Source organism: Nelumbo lutea, chromosome 1 (assembly GCF_056320005.1).
Source record: "Nelumbo lutea isolate HS-2025 chromosome 1, American lotus-T2T, whole genome shotgun sequence".
NCBI lineage: Eukaryota > Viridiplantae > Streptophyta > Magnoliopsida > Proteales > Nelumbonaceae > Nelumbo > Nelumbo lutea.
In genome coordinates this window covers 49,469,722-49,477,080 of record NC_142684.1, presented here as the reverse complement: position 1 = coordinate 49,477,080, position 7,359 = coordinate 49,469,722, and the positions used below count along the sequence as shown (strand labels likewise).

The 7,359-nt window shown below is 37.5% G+C and overlaps 1 long non-coding RNA gene across 1 annotated transcript; it reads right to left on the bottom strand.

Annotated features, from left to right (window-relative positions):
- Positions 1 to 579: 579 nt before the first annotated feature.
- On the bottom strand, positions 580 to 6,973 carry LOC148874581 (uncharacterized). The gene is made up of 2 exons (XR_016105433.1): positions 6,396 to 6,973; positions 580 to 1,267 (listed from the first exon to the last, which is right to left on the bottom strand). It is a non-coding gene; the product is annotated as an uncharacterized LOC148874581 (long non-coding RNA).
- Positions 6,974 to 7,359: the final 386 nt, after the last annotated feature.

Below are 7,359 nucleotides of genomic sequence, written 5' to 3'. Positions count from 1 at the left end.
TTCTGTATCAGTTCTCCCATTCTTTTGGTTTCAGATCTAGTCCGATTTGTTTCAAGAATGATCATTAAAAAATACAGTTTTTCTAAAACTAGAAATACGATTCCTAGAAATGAGAAAAGAAATTTTTGAAATTTCGCCCAACCACCCTGCATGGTTCAGCCATCCATATGGTGGATCTCATTTCCCTTCAATGGTATTAGAGCCAGGTTCAAGTCTTAAACCAAATCTAGACTAGATTTAAAGCAACACAATTCGGTAAAGACTGTTCTACCCGATTTGCACAAATTAGCAGTATTCTGAGAATTCAATTCTAAGATTTGGGCGTATTGATTTGAAATAAAATCTTTACTATTATGCAATAATTTTACAATTGTTCTATGATTATTTCCTAGGTTGACCTGGCCATTAGTTCTTTGGTCATGGTCACTGCTCCTTCAGGGTGGTAGACCCAACGAATCTATAAAAACATATGAATATTCAGCCAGAAGCATTTGGATTCAAAGGGAGACTCCATTTGCCTCGGCCTCTATTTTGAGTCTATTTGGCATCGATGTTGTTGCTCCATAAAATGGCGACATATCAGCACCACATCAGAAAAAACTGTGCTCTAAGAAATACGTGTTTGTTTGAAACATTTTTTTCATAAAAAATAATACTCCAAACCAGGCCTTAAAAATCGGAAAGGGTGGCTTAAAAGTTGGAGCAACGCCAAAACTTACAATAAATAGATGACTTGGTGAGGTCCCGTTGTGCCTTCCTTCCTTGCTTCCACCACCTTTGTCTCCTTCCTCAACCCATGATGCTCACTCCGCGCTCAATCTGAAGACTAAGAGTTAGTTTGGAGAATTCCAGGTAACATCACCGAAAGTATGTAGTCATTGACCTCCCAAGACCGCATCGTCGCCTGGTAGAGTAAGTAAAAATCTGCTCGGAATAGGGTCTCTGAGTCCGAACAACAACTTTCTCACAGCGCCCCGACGCAGCTAGCCTTTCCCCACTGGCCACCATCACCGAGAAGTTGGTGTCCGCCGTCACCGGCACTTTGGCTTTCTGGGCGACACACGGGTGCAGGGAGTTGTAGGAGGACATGCTATAGATCAAAGTAGTGACAGGGTGGATGCCAATCGTGCTTTGAACCCGCATGGTTTGGGGGCTCTCCATCCCATTGATCGCGTGCAAGGACATTTCCAGCTCCAGCTCCGATTCTCCGCCTTCGTCGGTATCCGCTGGGTTAGCGACGAGCCGGTACAGCTTCTGGGTCTTGCACCTGTGTCCGGGCACAGACCGCTCGTCACAGTTGAAACAAAGATTTGGACTCCCATAAGACCCTCTAGATCCTTGTATTTTGTATTTTGGTCACCCTGAAAACTGATTCTATCAATTTGTTTTAGCATATTGGCATCTGTTTTAGCATGACACGTTGGTAATTTGCCCAAATCCTGCTTTCATGCTCTTGAATGTTGAAGGTTGAAGCTTTAGAGTGTAAGCAAGGTCAGAAGTAAATGATCTGGATATGTAAAAATCTTGTATCGAGAATTTTATTCTATGGAAACTCTTTTTTATATTTATTTAGGATGATAATCTGTCAGGATTCAATCTACCCATAGAAATCCTAACTCCACCTTATGGGTGAACTTAACTATAAAAACCCCTAACATTTAAAACTGGTGCAAGCACATAACTCATTGTATTTAGATATTTGTAACCCTGAAAATTGATATCTAATAGACAATCCAACAAGTATGTATCTACACAGAAAAAAAAAAACAAGTATGTATCTACGGTTTAAGCGCTCAATTTAGAATAAGCCAAAATATACATGTATTCAATGCAAAGTTTTGTATATGGTCGTTCTAAGCTTTCTATTCGAAAAGTAAATTTGCATTTGCACTCTTTTCAAGGTTATGACTTATGAATTGATGGGAGTTATATTTGCAGTCTTCTCAAAGGTAAAGATAAAAAGAGGTTATTACTTATGAATTGATTGGGAAGCATAGTCTTGTCAACATATCTAATGATTACACCTTATTGATTAAGATTTACGAAATAGTCCAAACTGATTTTGTTTTTAGCAAATAATCCAAACTGATTGTGTGCCTCCATAAAACCCCTTCCTCCATTGGGAATATCTTTGTATTTAAGGCTTTGTTTGCTTTTCAGAAATATGAGTGATTGCATTTTCAGAAATATGAGTGGGAAACTTATTTATGCACTAGGATATGGGTATATCCAGGGAAAATAATTTTTCCATGAACACCACATAAATCTGAAAAAAGAACACAAGTATTGGGAACCAAATTTTCATTGACCAACCTCCCGCCCCTTGTCAAAATGGGAACACCACATAAATCTGAAAAGGTAGGGAAACATTTAAAACCTTATATAGGTTTCCCAACATTTCCCTTCCTTTCCCTACCTTTTCCTTCAAACCAAACATAATATAAGGCCCCGTTCACTTTTCAGTAAGTTACTTATCCGGGTAAATGCAATTACCTGGGTAAGTTTATCTTGGGAAACACTTACCCAGGTAAGTGCATTTATCCATGTTCTTTTATTTCCCAAATAAATAAAGCAATGACCATTTTAGCCATAGAAATTCATTATTAAAAGGGGCATTTTTGTCCCATTCAAGTGTTGGCAACTTCCCCCCTATGTGAGAAAGTTATTTACCCATCTAGGAGATAGGTATTACTTTCTTGAGTAAGTGGTGCCTAGGAAAATAAATTTTCCTTGGTCCCCACATAAAGTTGAAAAAAGAACATGGGGGTTCCTTTCCCTATGGATCATGGTCAGAGGTGCATGGCAAAATTCTATCATCCAATTGATCACATTGGGGTGAGACATTAACAACATAGCTGTGGGTTGAAAAGAGATGCTTCCCATCTATTTGAGGTCTCGTTCCATTTTATAGCATTATTAAAGAGGAATTGGATTATTTAGACTTACCAATACCAACCTTGCCTTGACATCATCATTGCTATCAAGGGACTATGACCTAAGTAATCATACCTTGTGGAATCTCACACTCTCTTCCATGTCTTTGCCTCTTGAGGAACATGGAAGGAACAGAAACCATGAAACTATTGAAAGAAAAAGTTGTCAATTTCCAATGGTGATAGAAAGATTAAATTTCAGTTGGATTTCTCGTGTCCATTCTAAAGTATTTTCAACACCTAGGAGCTAGAATATGATCGTTGTAGATATTAAGAATGGATCATTTTCCATGCTTCATTCAATATACAGAGGAAACAAAATATGTATCTGCTATAATGGTTCTACCTCAGCAACCGTGTAGAGTCTATGTATATGAGCTACTGGCTACTGCCCACTTTATGCTTTATAGGACACTTCTTAATTATAGAAAATAACTATTTAGAGAATGGTAGTTGCATGGACAGATAATTTCCTTTTATGTAATTAAAGGCTTGAGAATAAAAGGATGATTGGGGTTACTGGAGGGGGGTTAAAAACTAGAAATTTACTCAGCACAAAAGAAGAGTTGAATAAAGATGAAATTAAGTTTACGACCAATTTTTGACATACAAAATAAATCTTAAAACTTGTTACCTGAATATTGTAATACATACATACAAACAATACACACAGATGCATGCATATATGAGATGGATATAGGGTTGGTGTAGACTGTAGTAGTGTACACATGATCACTTTAGATTGGGTGTAGACATTTTTTTGAGAATTGTGTAGACGGGGTTTTTAGTTGGCTTATCTGATTTGCTGCAAAAATTTTACTGGTTCAGAAATCTTTCATGGGCAGCAAGATTGCGTGCAAAAGGTCCCACAGGCACAAGTACCCCCGTTTTGGACAAATTTCAGTCACAATCCTTGCAATTTGCCCAAAACAAGCCCTTCTGTTGGTTTCCTTCTCCATAAAAACTGAGACTCTGGATGGCATGTATCACTCGGAAAAAGTCCTATATCTAGTGGGCAGTTTGGTTGGTAAAACCATCATCCCACAGACAAAAACTGGTGGAATTATCTAGAGAAGAAGCATAATTAAACCAATTGGGGGGAAGCTACTATAAACCACTGATTCAGCTTGAATGTTTCTCATAACTTTATATATATCAAAGGTGTTCAAAAACTAATTGGATGAAGGAGACATCCAATGTTATAAACCTAATTAAACCTGATTAAGTAGCAATTACCATGTGCCTAACATGAATGTCCAATAAGTCAACAACAATGTTGCACGATGAAAAGGTTTAAATGGAAACTAGACAAAAGAAAATCTCCGGGTTTGTGCTAGGGCTTTCCTCGGTAACAAGAAAGGGGGAAGCTAGTCAAAGTTGAAGGTTCTACATGAGCTAGGGAAGCGGAAACAAATCTGTTGGTTCAAACAATGAACAAAGATTTTTAAGACTTGCAATTTAAAAGAAATGTCCAATTAGAGCTCTTTCTTTTCTTCCCAAATTCTCATCAAGGTGGTAGAAGTAGCAGCAGCAGCAGCAGTGTTAGGCTGATAGCAGTAGTTGGAACAAGTTAATGAAGTCTATCTTTGGACCTGTCTTACAAACCAAAATGATCTGCAAATCCTGTCCTTCATTCTATTAAAAGAAGATCACCTCATCTCTGGCTTATCATACTTTAGAACAGTTTAGACATTTTCATCTAGGTTTCCTAGAAGGGCTTATCCATTTTTTGGATGTTTGGTTTCTTCATCCCCTTACGTCTTCTAACCAGGTCATTTGTCTTCAGATTTTGCTGTCCTTTTCAAAATTACAAATTTTACTTCAAGATAATATCTTTGCATCTTTCTTTTATTTCTTTTCTTAGACCTCAAGGCCGTAGATCCTTTACAGAAACCATTATTAACAAGCAAAATCATTCACTGTAATTCAAGAAAAAATATTTTCATCAATAATTTTGGATGGCATATATGCATAAGAAGTTAAAGAAAGCTGCATTGCTTGGATTTATCCTATCTAAAGCAAAAGCATAAATAATGACAATAAAAACCCTTAACTCCGGGTTTACTTTATCCTTGACTAGAAAAACAGTGCAATATCACAGGTTTTCCACCGCCAAGCTACACCCTTGTTATGTTTTTAGCATTTAACATTGCAATACTGAGACATAGGGTGATGATAACCATACAGACAACAAATTCTACAGATTCTGTAAATACAAGAGGCAGGGATGAACAAGGTGTATATGGAAGACAGTGCAAAATCACAGGTTTTCCACCATCAAACTACGCCCTTGTTATGTTTTTAACATTTAAAATTGCAGTACTGAGACATAGGGTGATGATAGCCATACAGACCACAAATTCTACAGGTTCTGTAAATACAAGAGGCAGGGCTGAACAAGGTGTATATGGATGACATGGACCAAGAAGGTGACGACATGACAAATGTTGAGGATACTTTAGTTGATGGACATTCTTTATTGGCTGGAAAACCAAGGTAGGCCGTCTATAAAAGAACGCGACTGACCTACTAGGAAAACCTCTCTGTGTATTTCTATATTTACATGTGCATGTATGACTAACAACAGTCATATTCAGTCTAGGTTCTGGTAAGCCCAAAGGGATTGTAATTTTTGAACCCTATTTTGACCCATTATAGAATCCTGCTCACCATGGCCCTCCTTGAAGTCAAGGTAGTTAATTATCTACTTAACCCATAAAATCTAAAACTGTGTTTGGAAAGGTAGGGAAACCCATATAAACCTTGTAAAGGTTTCCCTACCTTTCTCTTCTTTTCCTTACCTTTTCCTTCAAACCAAACATGGCCTAAGAAAAAGAGAAAGTAGCAACATCGGCAACTAAGGGTGGAAATAAACCAGACATTTTCTGAGAGTTTCTAGAATTTAAGAGAGCCCATGCCTACAACCAATCCGTTAAGAGTACAAACTCCAAATCTATCGTGGGTTAACACACCCCCAACCTAAACTCTTCAATGCGTAGAGGACACCAAAGAGAAGATCAGCCGCCAATAAAACCAGAAAAATATTAAACTATTCTAAGAACCAGATCTGAGATAACATCCATATTTTTTGGTAACTAATTTCGAGTGAGATTTTGACTACTTGGACATGCCATATCTAAGTGATTGTCTGATATGTAGTGCATTGAAAATTGCAGTCATCCTCAATTCTCAGCAACAAGCAACATCTCTTTTCTCCTTCAATTAAGTCAAATTAATATGTAATACATAACCTATTATACACACAACCGATAATGGCACTGTTTATGTACTTTAAAATGGCTTTAACTGATTCTAACAGCCATTAAAAAGAAACTCCAAATCTCCGTCGAAAACAAGCTAAAAGATAAACTGATACACATATATCTGGACAGAGGAATATGGAAATGCTGATGTGGGTCTCTAAATAAATGTATATAAAACTAAAATGCAAGAAGATCTCACCATCCCCATTTCCTTCATGGGTCACAATTGTTAAGATCTGATGTCCCTGATGTCTCTAGCACAGCCCGTTATCACTTCGCACCCTCTATTGTAAGGATTGGCCCGTCCCATCGGTGGACAGTTGTAGTACGAAGAGCCGGGTCTTGAGCAGGGAACAATGTCTTGCTTCAGCGACTCGTAGCTGATATACTTCGTCTGCATCATCAACACTCTCCGATTAGTCTCCGAGTCCATCTCCGCCTCCATCTTCGTTGCCCAGAGGCATTCGTTGATCGTCCCCGTGCAAGGCCTACTCACCATTGCCTCTATTTCACCGACTCTCAATGAATTAGATCCTGAAGTGTCAAATCCACTGCAAAAGAAGAGATGGGTTTCTAGATAAAGCAGTGCCAAGCAGAGCATATTCAAGGAGAATGATTTGGGTTTTGCTTTGACCATTTTGTTGATGGGTGGTTCTCTGTTATACTCTTCTGCAAGTTATTTTAGGAAAGGTATTGCATTGGGACGGACACGCCTCTATCGAAGGGAAGATAGAAAAACCACTCTTTTAGATCTTTTATTTATTATTTTTGGGGGTAAATTATAGACATCCACCCAGTGCTTTGGGAGTAATGACACTTAGCTCCCCCAAACTTTCATTCACGATTAAAGATCCACCCTCAATTTTTTAGATTCCTGTACCTTGTAAAGGAATTGACGGTAAACATAAAATTACTAAAATGCTTAATCTCAGTTCTTTGTTATATTTTTTGTAATTTTTTATTTTTTATAATTTATGTTCTTTTCCTTTAATTTTTTATATTTGTCATATATTTTCTATAATGTATAATTTTTTTTTAAACTACAAGTTTTGACTAAGTGTATCTTTACTGTTTTAAAATTGAGTAACCCTACCTTTAGTTTTTCTAACAATTGACTAGTCCTTAGTGGTGTCCTTAAATATGGATAGAATGACTCAAATGTC